Source organism: Ailuropoda melanoleuca, chromosome 8 (assembly GCF_002007445.2).
Source record: "Ailuropoda melanoleuca isolate Jingjing chromosome 8, ASM200744v2, whole genome shotgun sequence".
In the NCBI taxonomy this organism is placed as follows: Eukaryota; Metazoa; Chordata; class Mammalia; order Carnivora; family Ursidae; genus Ailuropoda; species Ailuropoda melanoleuca.
In genome coordinates this window covers 91,842,041-91,864,384 of record NC_048225.1, presented here as the reverse complement: position 1 = coordinate 91,864,384, position 22,344 = coordinate 91,842,041, and the positions used below count along the sequence as shown (strand labels likewise).

General features: G+C 35.6%; 1 protein-coding gene, 1 long non-coding RNA gene and 1 pseudogene across 9 annotated transcripts in view; 1 reads left to right on the top strand and 2 right to left on the bottom strand.

Annotated features, from left to right (window-relative positions):
* RPS6KC1 (ribosomal protein S6 kinase C1) overlaps nt 1–22,344 on the top strand; it is a 201,582-nt gene that overhangs the window by 66,743 nt on the left and 112,495 nt on the right. The window lies entirely within an intron of this gene.
* LOC105236712 lies at nt 4,506–8,062 on the bottom strand (annotated as a pseudogene).
* Nucleotides 19,125–22,083, bottom strand: LOC109489301. The gene is made up of 3 exons (XR_004627291.1): nt 22,018–22,083; nt 20,536–20,580; nt 19,125–19,181 (listed from the first exon to the last, which is right to left on the bottom strand). It is a non-coding gene; the product is annotated as an uncharacterized LOC109489301 (long non-coding RNA).

Sequence of the window (22,344 nt, the reverse complement as noted above, 5' to 3'; positions counted from 1 at the left end):
TGTGTGTGTGTGTGTGTGTGTATGGATACACTCATATATCATATTTTCTTTATCCATGCAGTCATCAGTGGGTACTTAGGTTTTTGTTTCCTTCAGATGTATACCTAGAAATGGAATTGCTGGATCATAGGGTAGTTCTATTTTTAATTTTTTGAGGAGCCTTCATACTATGTTTTATAGCAGCTGCGCCAATTTACAGTTCCACCAGCAGTGTATGAGAGTTCTCTTTTCTCTGCATCCTGGCCAACGCTTGTTATCTGTTATCTTTTTGATGGTAGTTGTTCTAACAGGTGTGAGGTAATAGCTAGTTGTGGTTTTGATTTGGAGTTCCCTGATGATGAGTGATGTTAAGTACCTTTTCATGTACCTGTTTGGCATTTTTATGTCTTGTGAACATATCTTTTCAATTCCTTTGCTCATTTTTTAATCAAATCGTTTAGGGGTTTTTTGATGTTAGATTATGTGTTCTTTATATATTTTGGATATTAACCTCTTATCAGATATGTGATTTGCAAATATTTTCTCCCATTTGGTAGATGGCCTTTTCATTTTGTTGATGGTTTCCTTTGCTATGCAGAACCTTTATAGTTTGATGTAGTTCCACTTGTTTATTTTTGCTTTTGCTGCCTTTGCTTTTGGTGTCAAATCCAAAAAATCATGCCAGGAAAGCTTACCGTCCTGTTTTTTTTCCCCTAGGATTTTATGGCTTCAGATCTTATGTTCAGGTCTTTAATCTGTTTTGAGTTAACTTTTGTGTATGGTGTGAGATAGGGGTTGTGTTATTTTTTTGCATGTAGTTTATTTTTGTCAGTACCATTTATTGAAGAGACTGTTCATTCCCTAGTGTATATTTTTGGTTCCTTTCTCATAAATTAATTGACTGTGTATGTGTGGTTTTATTTCTGTGCTGTTTTATCCCATTGATCCGTGTGTCCAATACCATACTGTTTTGATTACTGTAGTTTTGTAATATAGTTTGAAATCAGAAACTGTGATGCCTCTGGCTTCATTCTTTATTCAGGGGGTTGCTTTGGCCATTTGGGGTCTTTTATGGTACCATACAAATTTTAGGATTTTTTTTTAATGTGAAAAATGTCATTGAAATTTCGATAGGGTTTTCATTGAATTTATAGATGACATTGGGTAGTATGGACATTTTAACAATATTAATTTTTTGAGTCCATGAGCATGTAATATTTTTCCGTTTATTTTTGTCTTCAATTTCTTTTTGTAACAGATTTCATCTGTTGTTCTAACAGTTTTTTGGTGGAGTCTTTAGGGGTTTCTGTATATAATATTATGCTATCTGCAAATAGAGACTGTTTACTTCTTCGTTTCTGATTTGGATGCCTTTTATTTCTTTTTCTTGTCCGATTGCTCTGACAAGGACTTCTAGTACTATGTTGAATCAAGTGGTAAGAATGGGCATCATTGTCTTGTTCCTGATCTTAGAGGAAAAGCTTTCAGCTAATTACTGTTGAGTGTAATGTAGAGTATGATGGATTCATTCCTTAATTGGGACTCTAGCTTGTGAGCTGACTTGACATTTATGAGTAGAAGAGATGTTTTCTTAGGGAAAGTTTGTTTTAGTGTAGTAAAGCTGTAACTGAAACATCACTATAACCAGTAATACCTCTGCATCATTTTAATATAACTCTTGCTATAAGAATGGTTGCCTGTGGGGGGAAAAAAAAGAAAATAGAATTGTTATCTGTGACCTTGGTTTGGTTTGATAATGCTTTATAATAAAATCATTATTTCTGGTTATCTGATAATCCAGAGAAAATGATTTTCCAGAGCTAAGTAGGAGTGCTTTATACAGGGTTCTTACCATTTGGGAAATTTTGTTACTCTAAATACTAACTATTCATTCTAACTAAACTATTCATCCTAAATGAGTTTATCTGCGTTATTTGTAGATCTGATAAAGATGGCTTGATGTTTTTCTTACTTAATTGGTGTTTGCACAGCTGAGAATAGAGGCAGAACACAATAGCAGCAGTTCTCTTTGCCCATCCAACAGAGAAGAAGCATACCCTGATAGTGGTAACTTTGAATCTTCGTTTTGAACCTGAGACTTCCACCTATTTCCTCAATCTAGGAATGGCTCTTGAAGTTAAGGTACCGTCTACTCTTCTCAGTCATCAAGTCTTTATGTGTTTAAGATAGAAAATCCAAAAACCAAGATTGAAGGAATCAACTGGAATCTTTGAATACATATCCTTCACTTCTGTCTTGTGTATATATTTCTGCAGTGGCCTGATATGATTAATCTATATTCTCAGTGTGGGTTTATTAGAATAATAGTGAGAATGTAGAGTGGCAAATGGATGACATAAAGGTATTAGTAAAATATTTAAGTAACAAGAATTTATTGTCTATTATGCCTGTCACTGTACACAGGGTTTTTCTTAACTTTATTTTTAACCCTCAGAACAAACCTATAATCTGAGTTATGGCTGGTCATACTGGGCTTTGTCTAAGGACACCAGAATTTAGAGGGTGCAAACATTTAATGTAATGATTCTAGAAGCTTGGCACCTAGTTAGCAAGAATAATTATTTAAAACAGGAAGCTACCAGATGGCGAGCATTGTTAGTAACACCCATCTGTGGGCTGCATTATGAATTACAGAGTTGATTGGAGAACTGGTTTTGTTTAGTTTGTTCTAGGTGCCAAAATTGCTGGTTTATTGTCTTTGTAAGGTAGATACTGTAATCCCCATTTTATAGGTAGAGAAAACTAAGACTTGTATGAAGTAAGCAATTTGCTCCACAATGCAAACCACTAAGAGTTTCGTCTAAGATTTAAATCTCGGTCTTTCTGAGTTCAAGTCTTGTCTTGTTTTCACTGTGCCATGTTATTTCTCATACATTTCTTCCCTAATTAGAGTAGCTTTTTAAAATGGAGAAGATTACAAGTCTTCAGAGAATATAAAATATTTTAAACTCTATTTTGTTATTTGTTCTTTTTCCTTCCTTTTGTTTATTTGCTTATTCAGCCATCTATCCACCCAGTTGAGCTTTCAACAAGCTTCAGTTAGTAGTATGTACTAGGTATTGTGATAGTGAATATAGAATGGTTTTTAAATAAAAATATAGAATTGAGTGATGACCTCCTCTCTCTGTTTCTGTTTAAATCTTGTGCGTACATTATAAATCTCACATTGAAAAGCATTCCTGGATGTTGTTGATATCTAAGTTTTCTTTGATCATCTTGATGATATTTTTAAGACCAATGGGACTATTTCTGATGTTACTACTCAGCTAAGAGATGCAGACAATCCTCTGCAATTTTCATCCTAGTAAATGGTATCATAAACAATACAAAGCCATTTTTCTTAGTTTACGCCATCCCTGGTCATATATGTGCTAAGAGATGTCCAGACTTATTTAAAAAACTGTGACCTTGTGTGTTGAGGAGTGCATCATTCTGGGTCTCTTACTGGGTGTTGACTATTCTCTTTCCCCTTCTCACAATGAGGAATAGAATTTCTGGGGAGACCACAAACCCACCTGTATTTCTAGGTTTCCTTTGAGTCACTTAGACTAGCTTAGAATTGTAGGGTTGGTTCTAGAACGTGTCCAGACTCTATGAATATGGTTAGTCTCTGTGCATTCATAATGATATATACTCAAGTACTGTAAAAGGCAATTTGAGTCATTGATTTATTGCTTTGAATAAAAGTGACTCAATTATTAAGAAACCCAAGTATATACTTGTTTGATTTAGAATGGATGGATATAAGAGAAGGATAGTAGTAAATTTATGTTTGATAAAGGGAAGGCAGTCACATGGTTTCTTATTGCTGAATTTCAGAAGTGAAAATGTATAACTTCAAAAATAAAAATTTGACTTGTTTATTCTGTTTGTTAACTCCGAAGATAATATGAAAATATTGTCTAGCCCGCTTCCTTTGGGATTGCCCACTTCACTATGAAGTATGGTATAGTTTAAGTCTAACAACACCAAAAGCTGTAATTTCAGTTTATTTATTTTTTAAAGATTTTATTTATTTTGAGAGAAAGGTAGCAAAAGAGAGCGAGCATGAGTAGGGGGAGGTACAGAAGGAGAAGCAGATTCCCCGCTGAGCAGGAAGCTCAATGTGGGGCTTCATCCTGTACTCCGGTATCATGACCTGAGCTGATGGCAGACACTTAACCAACTGAGCCACCCAGGTGCTCCCCAAATCTGTAATTTTAATAGGTAGTGGTGGTGTAATCATATTGTCTTCTAATGCATTGGCTTCTAGCTGTTTCGACTTATGATCCTCTTTGAGAAGTTTGTTCTTTTTCAATCTTATTTTGATTTTTTTGGGTCCCCTTACAACTCTCTGTATAAACTGAAAATCATCTTTTATTTTTTTCAATGAAAATGAGAAGGACTTTTAATTTCTGTCTTTTGAGAAAGTAAAATTAATGCAACAAAAATCAAAAGATCTAGCTAATAAATTTAACAACAAGCCAAAGTAGTTTTGTTAAATAAGTTAACCCATTTGTTGTAGGCTAGCAGTGTTTCAAATGGTGGAGCTTCTGCTGGTCTTTCAACTCCTTCAGTCTTCTGATGGCAGACTTTGCTGTGATGGCAGAAGTGGTGCTGTGGGTCCAGGCACCACTGACGACAGTTTTCACACAAGAGCCACAATGCCACAGCCCCACAGCTCGTCATTTCATCTTGGTTTTGTCACAGAAAGAGCAAGTGCACTTAGTTGGCGTGCTGGCTTATTTCAGTCTTCTTCACCATTATCTTGAAGGAGTCACCATAACAGGTCCTGTATTTACCCAAGATTCCAACCTTCTTGGCGCGTAGCCATGTCGCCGCAAAGTATGGCTGTGCCCAGGGAGAGCTGAAAAATCACCTTTTAAAAAAATGTTATAGTTGATGTTTTATTTATTTTTTTTATTGTTTTTCTTTTTCCTTTTAGAAAATCATTTTTTCTGTTTCTGCCCAAAAGGCTGTTGGAATTTTGGTAGGGATTGCATTAGATCTGTAAATAAACTTGGGGAGTATTGCCGTCTTAAGAATGTCATCTAATCCATGAGCACAGGATGTCTTTCCATCTATTTAGATCTTCTTTAATTTCTTTCAGTGGTGTTTTGTAATTTTCAGTGTATGCCTTTCACCTCCTTGGTTAAATCTGTTCCTAGGTATTTATTCTTTTGAACATTATTGTAATTAGAATTGTTTCATTAATTTTCTTTTTGGATTGTTCATTCCTGGTATGTAAACACACTAATTTTTGTGTTTTTATCTTGTATGTGGCAACTTGCTGAATTCATTTATTAACTAGTAGTTTTTTGGTGGATTCTTTGAGATTTCTATAAGATTATGTTCTCTGTGAATAGATGTAGTCTTGTTCCTTTTCAAGTTGGATTCCTTTTTATCTCTTCTTCTTGCCTAATACTCTGGTTTGGACTTCCAGTGAAATGTTCAGTAGCTTCAGTAAAAGAATTGGTCACATGCCTTCACCATGTTTTTCTAGCTAAGGAATAACCTAATTTGGTAGAGGTTACTTACCCATCTCTGCAAAGGAGATGAGGCATCTTGGCTCGTTCTGGAGTTTGGGGGAAAGCTTGCCATCTTTTGTCATTGAGTATGATATATTTTTTTAAAGGATTTATTTATTTGAGAGAGAAAGAGTGTGACTGGGGGGAAGGGCAGTAGGATACGGAGAGAGAGAGAGAGAGAGAGAATCTCAAGCAAACTCCCCACCGAGTGCAGAGCTCCATCTCATGATCCTGAGATCATGACCTGAGCTTAAACCAAGAGTCTGATGGTTAACCAACCATCTGAGCCACCCAAGTCCCCCTCCATTGAGTATGATACAATGTTAGTTATTAGTTTTTCATAGATGCCCTGTTTCATGTTGAAGAAGTTCCCTTCTATTCCTAGTATTCTGGATGGTTTTATTATGAAAGAGTGTTAGATTCTGTTAAATGCTTTTTCTGCTTCAGTTGAGATGATCATGTGTTTTTTTCCCCCCTTTATTCTGTTAATATGATATATTACATTGGTTTTCTTTACATTAAACCACCTTTGCATTCCTGGAATAAATCCCACATGCCACAGAGATTTTTATCTTATATTTAAACCTAATTGTGCTTTTAGTTATCTCTTGAATATTAGGTTCATCACTGTAATATAGTTGGAAAAGATAGGCTGCTCATTGAAGTGTGAACCTGCTTGTCCATCTTAATCTGTAAATTGCCATTTTACTTTTCAAAGAGCAGTACTAAACAAATTCAGAATTTTTTTTATGAAAGTTTTCCACTGCCATTTCTGTTTTAAAGATCTTATTTATTTGAGAGAGAGAGAGAGAGAGTGTGCACAGAGATAGAGTGAGTGGGAGAAGCAGACACCCCACTGAGCAGGGAGCCTGATGCGGGGCTCAATCCCAGGACCCTGGGATCATGACCTGAGCTGAAGGCAGACGCTTAACCAACTGAGCGACCCAGGTGCCCTGCCTTTTCTGTTTTAAAATAACACCTATGCTCATCACTATAATTCAGTAAATTGTAATTCAATAAATTGCTTTAGTTGAGGAATTTTTAGATCTTAACTGTTTTGAAACTGGCTAGAAGAAAGCATTTTAAAACAGTAAAACTCAGATTTTAAAAATAGACATTTGAGAGTAATTATATGTCACCTATTCTGTTTTCCTGTCCCCATCATTACCCTGCTTTTTTCTTTCTTTCTTTCTTTAATTATCTAGGAAGGGTCTGTAACAGGAAAAAGGAGGTACTAAATGCAGTGCTCTCAGAAGAAACTATTTCATAGGTTCAGGGAGAAGATACTATAGACTGAATGTGTCTTCCCAAAATTCATATGGAAACCTAATCCCTAGTGTGATGGTGTTTGGAGGAGAGGCCTTAGGGAGATGATTAGGCCTTGAGGGTTCTGCCCTCATGAATGGGATTAGGGCCCATTAGAGACCTCAGAGAGCTCCTTTGTTCCTTTCACCATGTGAGGGCACAGTGAGAATAGCCATCAGTGAGGAAGCCAGCACCAGATAGCAGATCTGTTGGAGTCTTGTTCTTGGCCTTTGAGCCCCTGGAACTGTGAGAGAGAAATTTCTAAGTTCCGTGGTATTCTGTTCTTTCAGCCAGAATGGACTAAGAGAAGACTTTCGATTCTCTAGCTGTGATGTTCACAAATGAAGAGAGAGTTGCTTTTTAAATTATCCTCTACTCAGATCAGTCCTTTCAAATTTTGTGTTATACTGGATTCTTTCAGTTACAGGCTAACAAAACCAACCCAAAGAAGCTCACATAGAAAGTGTTTTAGCCCACATAAATGAGTAGTTACATATGGCTAGATTCAGGTGTTAGAAGTGTCATGTGGTTTCTATGCCTGTTTGCTTATCTTTATACTTGGCCTGTACTTTCAGTCCCCTTTATTTGATTTACATTTATTTCCAGGTGGTGTGAAAGATAACCCCCAGCAGCTATAGGTTTACAGAGGCTTTTTCCTTTGAGTTCTAGAGGAAGAGGGTGTTTTCCCCCTAGCTCCTGTAAAAGCATGGGTCACATGCCTTCACCTTGTTTTTCTTAGCGAGGAATAACCTAATTAGGTATAGGGTATTGACTCATCCCTTCAAAGGTGGGCAGAACTATGTCTAATGAACCACATGAACTGAACAACATAGCGATAGAATGTGAGGGGAGTAGACCAAAATGAGAAAGGGTTATTAGGCAGAAACAAAACAAAATTAAAATGTCATCCTCCCCTTACCCTTCCTAACCCCACACTTATCCCTCTTATGCTTTCTCCCCCTGCCATGGTTGTTTATATGTTTTTTCATATATGTTTCTTAGATTCTGTAGGGAACAAGCGTATCTTTTTTTTTTTTTTTTTACTTTGAATTGAATTGAATATACAGAAAAGTACATATTGTAAGTATATAGGTTGATATATTTTCACACATGAAACACACTTACGTTACCGGTATCCGGATTAGCAAATAGAACTTGACTAGCACTTTTGAAGCTTCCTTCTGTTCCTTTCCAATTACTACCTCTCCAGAGGTGATTGCTGTCTTGATCTCTAATAGCACTGATTGCATGAGAGCTGCCTTTTTCTAGTTTTACTTCTTGTGTGGGTGTGGTTCCAGTTTATGTCCTCTTCTGTCCATTCACCCCTCTCCTGTGCACTTTCTTTTATGGATGATGATGGCGGAGTGGTTGGTGTTTCTCTTTTGTTTTTATAGGCTCCTTACCTTTCTCCTCTCATTTCCATTATTCCCTTTGCTTTTACATCATGCCTGTTTCTATATAGGGTCTGTTTCTTCCCCAGAAGAAAAGCTTTCTTTACCAAGGCTCTCACTTTGGTTCCATTCGCACTCAAGTCTTTCTTTATATTTATACCCTGTGTTTTCAAGCTACCAAGTCCCAGTTTATGTTTTGTATTTTGGTATTTAATTGGACTTTCTCTTTCTGGGGGTGTTTATGTTTTCTTTTGTTTTTCTTCTGTTCTTTAAGTCCCGTGTACCCCTGTATACTTTTTTCAGGGCTCTGTTGTTAAGCTCTTTCTTCTCTGGTTTCTACATTCATGGGCCTGCAATAGTGGGGCCCTTGGAGCTCTGTTGTAATTTGGTTTATTTCTCTATTTACAGATAATCTGAAGGTCATGGTATTCTTTTCTTAGTAATGCTCAAGGTGTGGGTCATATGTGGTTTTATTTACTCCCCCAGTTTTTTCATTAGTTTTGTTTTTTGGTTTTGAGAGATTATGTGGGGAGATTTGAAATTGGGTGGCTATGATTATCCTCCAGACTTGAGATTCCACACTTAGTGTTTTTTTTAATGTTCAGTAACCTTTGCATTCCTGAAATAAACCTACTGGGTTGCAGTGTATCTTTTTTATATATCACTGGGCTTGGTTGCTAAGATTTATGTGCATGTTTTTATTTTTCATAGTTGTTGTCTTATCTATCTATCTATATTCACACACACACATATGTTACAAACATATCTATGGAATTAAAAGTAAATTATAAACACCATGGCTTTGACCTTTATGTAATAGACATTTCTAGAAAATAAGGTCATTCTTTTCCATATCCACAATGCCAGTATCATACTTAACAAATTTAAGAACACTTTTAGAGAAAGGGCTTTAATACTGGGTTTAATTTCTTTAATAGATATCCACCTGTTAAAATTGTATGTATTTTTTCTTTTATCAACTTATTGGTAAGTTGTATTTTTCAAAGAATTTGTTTCATACAAATGGTCAAATTAATTAATTTTTTTCTCTGCTCCTTTACTTTATTTCATTATTCTTATTGAGATACAATTGGTGTATAACATTATTTTAGTTTTAGGTGTATAATGTAATGATCTGATATATTTATATATTGCAAAATGATCACAGTAAGTCTTGCTAACATCCATCACCACACAATTACAAATTTTTTTCTTTGTGATCAGAACTTTTAAGATATATTCTCTACATAACTTTCAAATACACAGGACAGTATTATTAACTGCAGACACCATGTTGTATATTATACCCCTTAGATTTATTTAGTTTATAACTGGAAGTAGTTTATACTTTTTGACTCCCTTAACTCATTTTGCCTACCTGCCACCGCCTTCCCTCTGGCAATCATGAGCTTTGGCTCTGTGGCTGTGAGCTTTTTTTTTTTTTTTTTTTAATAGATTCTAAATATAAGTGAGATCACACAGTACTTATCTTTCTCTGTATAACTTATTTCACTTAGCATAATGCCTTCAAGTTTCATCCATATTGTTGCAAATGGCAGGAGTCCCTTGTATTTTGTGGCTGAGTAATATTCCTGCATGTGCGTATGTATGTGTTTGTGTGTGTACCACACTTTCTTTATTCTTTCATCCATTGATGGACATTTTGGTTGTTTCTATTTTTTTTTGCTATTGTAAATAATGCTACAGTGAACATGGGGTTGCAGATATCTTTTTAAGTGTTTTTGTTTTCTTTGGATAAATACCTGGAAGTGGACTTGCTGGGAATTATAGTAGTTCTATTTTTAATTTTTTGAAGAGCCTCCATACTGTTTTCCGTAGTAGCTGCACCAATTTATATTCCCACCAATAATGTGCAAGGGTTTCCTGTTCTCCACATCTTGCAAACTCCTTTTATCTCTTGTCTTTTTGATAACAGCCACTCTTACAGGTGTGAGGTGATTTCTCATTGTTGTTTTGATTTGCATTTTTCTGGTGATTAGTGATATGGGGCACCTTTTCATGTATCTGTTGGTCATCAGAATGTCTTTGGAAAAATGTATATTTAGATTCTGTGCATTTTTAAATCTTTTTTTTTTTTTGTCTTTAATGAGTTGGATGAGTACCTTAAGTATTTTGGTTATTAATCCCTTATATAGATATACGGTTTGCAAATATTTTCTCCCATTTGGTAGGTTCATTTTGTTGATGGTTTCCTTTGCTGTGCAGAAGCTTTTTAGTTTGGTGTCCCACTTGTTTATTTTTGCTTTCGTTGCCTTTCCTTTTGGCACAAACCCTCATACTTATTGATTGTAGAATTATTTATAGTATCTATCTCTTTGATTTCTGTTGGATTTTTCCTGATGTTGGTAACTTACTGTATTTTCTTAATTAGTCATATTAAGGATTTACTAGTTTTATTAATGTTAGAATATTTATTTATACTATTGCATGTTACTTTTCTATTTTATGGATTTCTATTTATTTTCCTCCTACTTAACTTTAGGTCTGATGTTTACTTTTTGAATTAGGAGCTTTCATCTTTGAGTTTTGGCCTTTTTTTCTATATGTTTAAGGTTATAAATTTCCCACTAAGTATTGCTTTAGATACATTCCATAGGTTTAGATATGTCATATCTTCATTGTTAGCAGTTAAAAATATTTTTTTTGGTCCCATTAGTTTTCTATGCTGCTGTAACAAATTACCATAAATTTACAACACAAATTTATTATTTTATGGTTTTGTAGGTTAGAAATCTGACCTGAGTTTCACTAGGCTAAAAATCAAGTTATGGGCAGGACTGAATTCCTTTCCAGAGACTTTTAGGGGAGAATCTGTTTCCTTGTCTTTTCCAGCTTTTAGAGGCTGCCTGCATGCCTGCTTCATCTTCCAAGTCAGCAGTGTTATATCCCTTTGACCATTCTTTCCTAGTTAGGTCTCACCCTGATTCTCAGCAAGGAAAGGCTACCTGATTTTAAGGACTGATGTGATTTGGTTGGGCCTACTCTGATAATCCAAGATAATTGCCCCATCTCAAGATTCTTAACCTTAATCACATTCGTAAAGTCACTTTAGCCAAGTTAAGTAATTTATTTACAGGTTCCTGGGTTAGGACATAGCCATTTTTAGGGGTCCATTAGTCTGTCTACTTCTGAGTAATATATTTCTAAGCATCATAAACATACTACTTAATTTCCCAGCAGTTGGGATTTTTCTAGTTATCTTCCTGTTATTGATTTATAGCTTAATTCCATGGTGTTCAAAGAATTTTGAATGATTTCAGTTTTTTGAAATTTGTTGAGGCTTTCTTTATGGCCAGGCTACTCTGCCTATTTAATCATTTTAAATAGCGCCTTGAAATGGGAATGCTTGCTACATTCAAAAAATTAATTGAGGACTTCGTGATACTTTCTATTACATGACTATCTTTTGTTTGTAGGACACCATCTTATAGTAGTCTCTGTCTTTTTTTGGGTAGTTAACCAATCATTACAGTATAGTCATTCTGTATTATTGAACAGTCATAACTACTTATGATTAAATTGATTTTTGATCTGTATGAGATGTTATTAAATTTTTCTGATTAATGAAAACATATCTATTTTATTGGCTGTGAGTTAAAAGCTCACAAATACGATTAAATTGTGTTGTAAAATAGTTACCTTGATTGAGTCCATTTCAGTGATAACCCATTCCCCTACAAAAGAAAAGTACACTGTAGGGCAATAAAGAACAAAGATGTTGGGTACTCAGGACAAATAAAAGCAGAGATTAGAAAAAAGAACTCCAAATTGAATTTTTTGTTGTAGTTGATTGGTTGGTTATTTGCAGGGATAGGGGACAATGCCCTGACTTATACTATTAATGAAAGGCCCATCTTTGCCCAAGCAACAAGAAGCAAGATTAGAAGGAATAAATAATAAGAAGCATAGATGTGACATCAGTACGTGGTAATAATCCTTTTACATGAAGTGATCCAGTAGATTTGCATTGTGTGATCTAGAAAGTCAGGTCAACTTTGTTCCATTCAACAAAACTTTAATGGATGACTATTATGCTCACTAAAATTAATGAGCACTTAGAAGATATTGAGGGGGGAAAGAGTGGTAAATAAACAATTTAAAAAGTTCCATTATTTTTTACTTTCCTCCATTTTTCTCTTTAGCATCTCTCAGCTATCTTCCATTTCTCTATTTATCTTAGTTTTCATGATCCATCATTTCAGAAAGTCTTTTGGCAGATACCTTAATCTCCCTTCTGATCTTTTATCACATTTACCTGGCAGAACTCCAGCCCTGGATTAATTTATCCATTTGTTTTTGGAGTATCCATGTTTCCATGATTTCTGGCTTACAGAGGCAGACAACTGGGCAGCTGAGTGCTGTTGGAAGAAACCACACACTCTGGACAGACTGGTAACTAAACTGAATTCATTGTTACTAATCTTAACTGGACTCTCAGTAATGTTTCTTATTCTTTATGTTCTTTTGTTAACTTACATGTATACAATCTTTAGTTAACCGTTTCATACAACTTCTCCTTTCCTAAATTGCCTGTTATTCCAATGACACCATGCTTTTCTTAGTTTTTAATTCTTAGGTTAACCTTTTTAAGTCTACTTTGCCAGCTCCTTCTTCCCCACTTGACCTTTAAATGTAGAAGTTTATTGGGATTTGGTTGTCAGCCTTCTTAGCCTCCTTACGCTACTTTCTTGGGGATTTCAACATTATATAATTTCAGTGACTGTGTAAAATAACACCGTATTATAGAAGTAAAATGTGACACACATATGTAATTAAAAAATTTCCAGTAGCCTCATTAAAACTAGGACTTCCACTTACTCATATGTGGAATTTAAGAAATAAAACAAATGAACAAAGGAAAAAAAAGAGACAAACCAAAAAACAGACTCTTAATATAGTGACCAAACAGATGGTTACAGAGGGGAGGGTGGATAGGGGGATGAGTGAAATAGGTGAAGGGGATAAAAACAAAACAAAACAAAACAAACAAAAAAACTAGGATTTCTACTGTTGGCCAAGATGGTTTATAGGGACTGTATTTACTCTCCTTCCTGAAGAAACTAAAAAACCAGACAAAGTATATATAACAGTGGTTTTCAAGTCACTGGACATTAGATGGTGAAGGACAATGGTTTTTGAGAGACATGAAACAGATAAGGTGAGTCTTAAGATTGCCCAGTTTACTGTCTTGAGTTTCCAGGTTGTGGCTTTAGAAGAAGGCAGGCAGATGAATTGTGGCAAAACCTGCAGATTGAGGAGATGGGGCTGAATCCAGCAAGACCAAAACAGAGTTCACAGTTGGAGCTTGCAGGATCATTGCCTAATATCTGGTATTTTATCTAGAGAGGAGATGGCTGTACAGAGATTTGCAGTGTCCCCTGGAATACTTAATGGAGTAGTGATTAGTGCCTGGCTGTGGAGAAACTACTCAAGGTGAGAGAGAGATCCACTGAAAGGATTAGGGGAGACATTCTGGGTGCTCACACAGGGCTGGAAATGTGTCTATTCCTAACAGGTGGTCTTGAAAACCTCTTTCATGTGGCATTAGGTGGAATATTCAAGAGTCTTACACCATTATTGTGGAATAATAGTTTGCTCCAGACCCACCCTAACAAATCTCAGAAACAAGACCCAAAAGGATCAAGCTTCTTCTAAGAATCATAACTGTATTCTAGAACAAAGCTTAATATTTGTAGGAATAAGAAGATATCTACCACCTAATAAGGGAAAATCACAATGGCTGGCATCTAATAAAAAATTACCATTTATTCAAAGAAACAGGAAAAATATGGCCCATAGTGAGGAAAAAAATCTGTCATTCAGAACCCACCCAGAATTGACACAGATGTTAAAATGAAAGGATGAAGACTTTAAAACTTAGTAGAAATGTATTCATTATGTAAAGTTAAGTAGAGCAATGGAAGATTTACAAAAGACCCAAACTGAACTTCTGGAGATGAGAGCTACAGTATGGGAAATGAAAAATAATGGCAGATTAGATATTTTAGAAGAAAGGATTAGTCAAGTGGAGGACATAGCGATAGATACTATCCAAAATGAAATAAAGATGAAAAGATCAAGCAAAAAAATTAAATAACATCAGTAGGCTATAGAACAGTTTTCTTCATGTAATTGGACCCCCGAAGAGGGGAGGGCAAGAAGGAGACTGAATATTATTTGAGTGAATAATGCCTGAAAAATGCTTTCCAAATTTGATGCAAATATTCTATAGGACCAAGAAACTCAACAACGCCAGGCATAAGAAACATTAAAGCCTATACCCAGGCACATTCTAATCAAACTTCTCAAAACCAGTGTTAAAGAGAAAATCTTAAAATTAAAAGCAGGCAGACACAGATAGAAGAAAAAAGATGAGAATGATGTCAGATTTCTTGTCAGAAACAATGCAAACAAGAAGACTGTTAACACCTTTAATGTATGTAGAGAAGAATTCTGTCAAGTGAATTCTGTACCCAGTGAAAATATATTTCAAAAATGAAGGCAAAATAAAGAATTGTTAATTGTAGGGTCCCTGGCTGGCCGAGTCGGTAGAGCATGTGACTCTTGATCTTGGGGTTGTGAGTTCAAGCCCCACATTGGGTATAGAGCCTACTTAAAATAAAAAGTGGGAGGTGCCTGGGTGGCTCAGTCAGTTAAGCATCTGCCTTTGGTTCAGTTCATGATCCCAGGGTTCTGGGATCGAGTCCTGCATTGGGCTCCCTGCTCAGTGGGAAGTCTGCTTCTCCCTCTGACTCTCCCCTGCCCCGCCGTGCTCTCTCTCTCAAATAAATAAATAAAATCTTTAAAAAGAAGAATTGTTAATTGAGAGTGATGGATATGTTCATTATTTTGATTGTGGTGTCTTTGGTTTTTTTTTTTTAGTTGGTCTAGATAAATATCAATTTCATCTTTTCAAAGAACCAACTTTTGATTTCATTTGTTTTTCTCTTTCTAAATTTTCTGTCTAATCGGTTTCTCCTTCTTCCTCTGTATTCTTTTTGTGTAGTTTCCTCTTCGTTGTTTAGATTTGTTTCATCTTAAGGGTGGAAGCTTAGGTTATTGATTTGAGATCTTTTCAACGTAGGTCTTTAAAGCTATAAGTCCTTCTAAGTAGTGCTTTTGCTACATCTCAGAAATTTTAATTATGTTGCTTACATTTTCACTCAGCTTGAAATTCTCCTTTTATTTTTGTCCGTTTTTGCTTCTGTTTTAGGACCGTTATTAGATGCATGCATGTTTATAACAGTTATATCTTTCTGACTAATTTAACTTTTAACATTATGAAGTATCTGTTTTTGTCCCTAGTGACATTTGTTTTTCTTAAAATCTATTTTATTGGGGGGGGGCTCCTGGGTGGCACAGCGGTTAAGCATCTGCCTTCGGCTCAGGGCGTGATCCCAGCGTTCTGGGATCGAGTCCCACATCAGGCTCCTCCGCTATGAGCCTGCTTCTTCCTCTCCCACTCCCCCTGCTTGTGTTCCCTCTCTCGCTGGCTGTCTCTGTCTCTGTCGAATAAATAAATAAATAAAATCTTTAAAAAAATCTATTTTATTGGGTATTAGTAAAGCTGTTTACTTTCAATCTGTTACTTTCTTTGAATCAAAGTGTGTTTCCTATAGACAGGCTACAGTTGGATCTTTTTTTTTAAAATATTTAATTAATTTATTTATTTGACACACAGAGAGAGACAGCCAGCGAGAGAGGGAACACAAGCAGAGGGAGTGGGAGAGGAAGAGCAGGCTCATAGCGGAGGAGCCTGATGTGGGGCTCAATCCCATAACGCCGGGATCACGCCCTGAGCCGAAGGCAGACGCTTAACCGCTGTGCCACCCAGGCGCCCCATACAGTTGGATCTTTAAAAAAAAAAATCTAGCCGTATAATCTCTGCTTTTCGATTGGCATGTTTAATCCATATACATTTAATGTATTTAATAATGCGGTTGGATATATGCTTGCCATTTTGCTATTTTGTATATGTCTTCTATCTTTTTTGTTTTTTACTGCCTTCTTGTGTGGTAAGTACATATTTTTTTCTAGTGTACCATTTATTCTCTCTCTTTTTTTTTGTAGACTGTATCATTTTGAGTTTTTTATTTTCCGTAATGGTTTTTCTGAAGATTAAGGTAATAAGTGCTTTAACTTAAAATATTGTACTTCAGAGTAAAATTACCAGAATTCTAGTAATATATTGGTAACTTCACTTCAGTATAGCTCTCTTCCCTTCTTACATCTTCTTGCTAGTATTATCATATATGTTACATTTTTATATAAGCTCTACACTGTAGTCTTATAATTATTGTTTAAATGGACTTATCCTTTAAATCAGTTTGGAGAAAATCTGAGTTTATCTTTTGCTTCTTTTAAGATTTTCTGTTTTGGCTTTTGATAGTTTGGCTATTATGTGTTTAGATGTGGATCTCTTTGAGTTTATCCTTCTTGGTGTTGTAGTCTTGGTATTTGGTGATCTTCTTGGATATGTAGATCAATGTGCGTCAATTTGGGAAGTTTTTTGCCTTTTTCTGCCCTTTTCCCCCCTTTTCTATTTCGTGAACTGCATTATGTATATGTTGGTGAGCTTGATGGTATCAACAGGTATCTTAGTCTGGTCCCCCCTCCCTTTTTTATTGTTTAATTTTATTCAGAGTGGGTAATGTTTACTCATGTATCTTAAAATTTGCTGATTCTTTTTTTCTATCAGCTCATTGTGCTGTTGAGTAATTTTTAATTACAGAATTTCTATATAATTTTGTTAGTTTTTATGTCTTTGTTGTTAAAAAATATTTGATGATTGTCTTTCTTCCTTGATTCTAAACCATTCTGTCTCTACCGATAGCCTAACTGACCTTTTGAAAATAGACTCTCATCATGTCACTTTCTTGCATTAAACTCATTGCTTTGAGGATAAAATCCAAAGATATTATGGTCTATTATGAATGATTTGGCTTCTGCCTTTCTCTCCAGGCTCATATTGAACCAGTCCTATTCACTTATTCTTTTTAGCCACAGTAGCCCTTTTTTACCTCTTAGAAGGCACCACGGCCCTTCCCGTGTTCGAACTTTCACATAAGCTGGGGTCTTTTTGAGTGCTTTACTGTACTTTTTCAGTTGATATTTCCTTCTCGTTCATCAGGTCTCAATTTCAGTGACATTTCCTCAAGGGAACCTTTTCTCACCTCTGTTCACACCAGAATAGACTTCCTGAACTTTGCTATCATTGTGCACTGTTTTGCTTCAAGTACTTATCATATTTACAATTAAATAATAATTTGTGCAGTTACTTACTGAATGAATATCTCTTTATTTACTTGTAATATCCTTGAAGGCAAGGTATTTTCTTATTTATTGTATTTTCTAGCACAGTGCCTGTTACATAGGAAGTTCTCTATAAATATTTTGAATGAGAATGATTCTATAAATACATATAAATGGGCGCTTGACCAGAGAGAAGGAGAAGGCCTATAGGGAAAGTTTTTGCAGAAGGTGATAAATAAGTTGAATCCCAAAGTATTTATAGTAAACAGCCAGGATGCATGAAAGTAGCTCTTGAAAATACCAAATAGGTTTAAAATATCTTCTGTCTGGTATATCAGTACTCTGCACAGACATTAGTATATGTGTCCCAAAGGTTGGACAGCGTGTTGAATTCAGCTGTTCGAAATGGCATTAATTGTATTTTTAAAAAAGATTTTGCTTATTTATTTTAGAAAGAGAAATCATGTGTGTTGGGTGAGGAGCAAAGGGAGAGGAAGAGGGAGAGAGACTCTGAAGCAGACTGCCAGGGGCAGAACCCAGCATGGAGCTTGATCCCATGACTGCAAGATCATGACCCTAGCCGAAACCAAGAGTCGGATGCTCCACTGACTGAGCCACCCAGGCACCCCACATTAATTGTATTTATTATTACAGTTATTATATTTGTAGTAATCAATATAAGTAGTGGAACTTAGTGTTGAGACTTCTTGATTGTCTGACCTTGAGTTTGGTTTCTAGCTTTAATAAATAAGCTTCTGTCCTATTCCCTTACCCAGTCTTAATCATGTCTTTCCTATTCTAGCATCCTTGGAACGGGAGCTCTGTTCTGTTTTGATCAGACCCAACCCCAAATTCTGCAAAACAAGCATTTAACCTAAAATTAAAGCTTAGGAGCTGGGAAACTGTTATTTGATTTGCTGTAATACTTTGCTTGTGTTCTTGTTGGGAGCAAGATGGGGATTGACAGGCACTTTTAGCATACCTCAATAGCTAATATTCAAGGGAAGAACGGAATAGCTCACTTAGAAATATTTGTATCAAAATGAGGAGTTACATAAGTTTGGACCCGGAAGGGTTAATTCTACACTATTTCTAAAACTGTTTGTTTGTGAAAATAAACAAACAGAAAAACTTGTTTCCTGAGAATTCTTTATTATCAGGGTTTCTCTGTATTACAGGTAATCATCATAGATGTTCTAATAAAAATGGCCTTTTGGGGCGCCTGGGTGGCACAGCGGTTAAGCGTCTGCCTTCGGCTCAGGGCGTGATCCCGGCGTTCTGGGCTCGAGCCCCACATCAGGCTCTTCCGCTATGAGCCTGCTTCTTCCTCCTCCCACTCCCCCTGCTTGTGTTCCCTCTCTCGCTGGCTGTCTATCTCTGTCAAATAAATAAATAAAATCTTTAAAAAAAATGGCCTTTTTTAAAAAGAGGAAGAACCTTACAAAAATATTAAAGGGTTGTGCTGCTTTCTTCATTTTAGATTTTATTAGCTTTGGAGACCAGAAGTCTTGGGGCTTCAGGAATATCCATCTGAGGATGATTATTGGTATGCGATACTAGTTAGTGCATAATAGTAATAGTAATAATAATGACGATTACCTTTTATGTAGTTAGAACCAAAGCGTATGAGTATGAAACAATATATTTTGAGGTTTTGGTTCTTCATTTGTTCGTCTCATGTCAAAGATATATGTGTCTGGTGGATCTAGATGGAATAGATATTATACATTAAAAACCTATAAGGAGCCTTCTAAACTTCTGATGTTCAGGGGGCTTGGTTTCCTGCAGCTGATGGGCTTAACGTGCTGAATTTCCCATAGGTTTACAACTGCAGGAAGAAAGTCTGGGTGAATTGTTTTCTGTCAGATGTTTCTTGAATTGTTGGTTATTTTGGTGTCAACTTTTATGTTGAGGGTTTCACGTTTTAATGACAAAAATGTTTACTGGAAATTACAGCTTGGAAAAGAGAACCACATTCCTGCTTCTGCAAAAAAAAAAAAAAAAAAAAAGCTAGGTAAAACGTTGATGTAGGGTAAAGTAGCTGTGGAGTTTTATATTCAGATTGTATGAACAGTAAACAGAGCATCTAAAATAACCACTTGCACATTGCAACAAACACATCATCATTTGCTTAAAAAAGAGTTATAATTACAGTTGACGAAGCATGGACACCATAAAAAATGCATTAGTTTGGCTTGACACATTAATTACCTGTTTTTGCAGATGTTTTTATGTATTGTTGTGTGAACAGTTTACAAAATAATTACAGGAAAGTCATATGGAAAATAAACTAAGTGGGTGGTTTCTCGTCTAAATATTTTCATTCATGTGAATCTGTGTGAGGCACAGCTGCTCTATTGCAAAAGCAGAGAGAGAGATGAGGATTCTCGAAGGGTTTTTTACTAGTGGTCTCGGTCATCAGTATCCCCACATTTTTATATCTTTAGCAACACAGTTTAAAAACATTAAAATGAGAGGGTTGATTTAATTCCTGTGATTACTGGAAAAAGCCTTAATTCTGCTCAGAAGAAATATAGATATCTATGAGTATTTTCAAGTGAACCAAACCAAACTAAAAAACCCTAAATGGAAACTACTGCTAACTTCAGTACTAGCAGGTATTAGGCACTTTGTGGAGTCAATCATTATTACATAGTTTTATATAACTTATAGCTTAAGTCTGTCTTAATAATTAAACATTGAGCCTTGTGTAAATTACACAGAAGTTGAGTTTATTCTCTTTTAGAAGTATTGAAAACGTAAACCTGCTTTTTCTCATAAGCTTACTGTGTTGCCATTAGTAGTCTCAAAGTGTGTTTCATCTGAAAAATAACCAGATCCTTGTACAGGCATATTGTACTCTTAGAAACTGTTAAGAAACAGATTTTCCAAAATTGTAATTGTCAAACAAGAAAAAGTTCATAGACTTCATTCTGTTTTACACAGTGGTTTACAATTAAGTAGCATATCTATGCTTGTGTTTCCCTCATTGATGCTGTCATGACAATTTTTCATAAAACTAAATAAAAATGTAGATTGTCCTTTTAGTTCAACCATACCACTTCTATGCTGTGTTCCTCCATATTCCTCTCTTACGATTTCACCTACACAGAAGATAAAGACAATAATTATATAGACATTTTCTAAAATGCATTTATATTAATTAAGTTCAAGAAAGGCACTAAGTTATAGGAAGAGGTAATTGGAGCATCTCTAGGCATGATGGTATTGTTATTAGACCATGTAGTATCGGTGCAAAATCGTTCATTTGCTTTTCCATTCATTTATTAAAATTTATGGAGGGTCTTCTATGTGTGATGTTTCTGTGACAACACTGAAATGACTGTAAACATGGAGAGATTACTGTGTCTGGAACATAATAGATGCTCAGTAACTATTAGGCATCTTTCTTTCTGAAGATGATAGGAGGAGCAGAATATGTGGTTGTGGAAAACTTTTTCACTTTGGTGGCTTACTTAATTCCTGGGGAGGATTTTCTTTGTTATCCAGACATGGGCTTCAGATGTGATATACTGTGGGTGTATGCTTGACACATTCTTTGAATTGTTTAAATGTGGAGATATGTATCTTCATGTTAAATAAATCTGGTGATGGAATGGAGTCTGTTCTAATTCTGGTATACACTAAGTCAGCTTAATTTTAAGGTGGGGATGCATTAAAGGAGTCTGTAAAACCTTTAGGATTCAGAAGAATTAACTGCATATAGTCAGTAATTATCACTTTACATCATCTCAAAGGAAAATATGTGATCCAATATCATGACATCAAGAAAACAGTTGTTGGACTTTAGAGCCTTCCATGGATTTGCTACATCTAAAGATGTCTCTTATAGCGTACAAGAAATGAGCAAAAGCCTTTGTGGGGGTTGGGGGACTTTTCATATTTACTAGTATAGCAGATAAAACAATTCTTAGTTTATGTGGAGTTTCTTTTCCATATTTTCTTTTATCTTTATTCCATCTCAGAAGGCAAAATTTTAGCTCCTGGGTTTTAATTCTTCATTCCTTTTTCCTTCAATATATCTATAGTTCTTTTTAAACTTTCTTAATCTTTTAGAAGCCATTGATTACAGTATAAGGGACACTTAGGGGAGTGATTATGTATCTATGTATGTATCTATCTATCTGGACAAGAGTTTAGTGTCACAAAGAGACTGGCCAAGCAATGTTCTTAATAAAAGGATTGAATAATTGATGTTTTGGGTACTCCCCTTTAAAATTGCAAAACAAAAAAAATGGGTTAGGGAGCAGGAAAAAAAATTATTAAATCTTAGAGAAGACTGTCTCTGTAGGCATCTGATTTAATGATGTGTTAGTTTTCATTCAGTATTAACTGATAGGCATTGAACTAAACAGCATTGAAGGCAGTCATAATTGAGGCAATACCTGGCATGAATATTATTATGACTTTTGCTTTTACTATTCTTTGGTGACTTTTTGAACTTCTGGGGCTCACATAACGCTTGCTTTTGAAAAGACGTTAATATGGGTTTGGTTAAATGCAAATGGGAAGCAGATTACCTGACTGACCAGAGTTTGTTCTATGTGGAGAGGCTGATGGCCCCAGTTGTGGTAGATATGTAAAACCATAAATTACTGTTTTTCTCAAGGCTGCCTTTTGTTGTCAGAACACTTAGCATTAGTCAGAAGTTATACCTGAAAAGAACAAAAAAACCCATTAACTATAGTAAATCAGCACTAAAAAAAAAAAAAAAAAAAAAGCAACTGTAACCACCAAGGCCACCTCAAACAGACGTATTTTTTTTTATGTTACTGAGCCTGGGTGGCTCAGTTGTTAAGCGTCTGCCTTTGGCTCAGGGCATGATCCCGGAGTTCTGGGATCGAGCC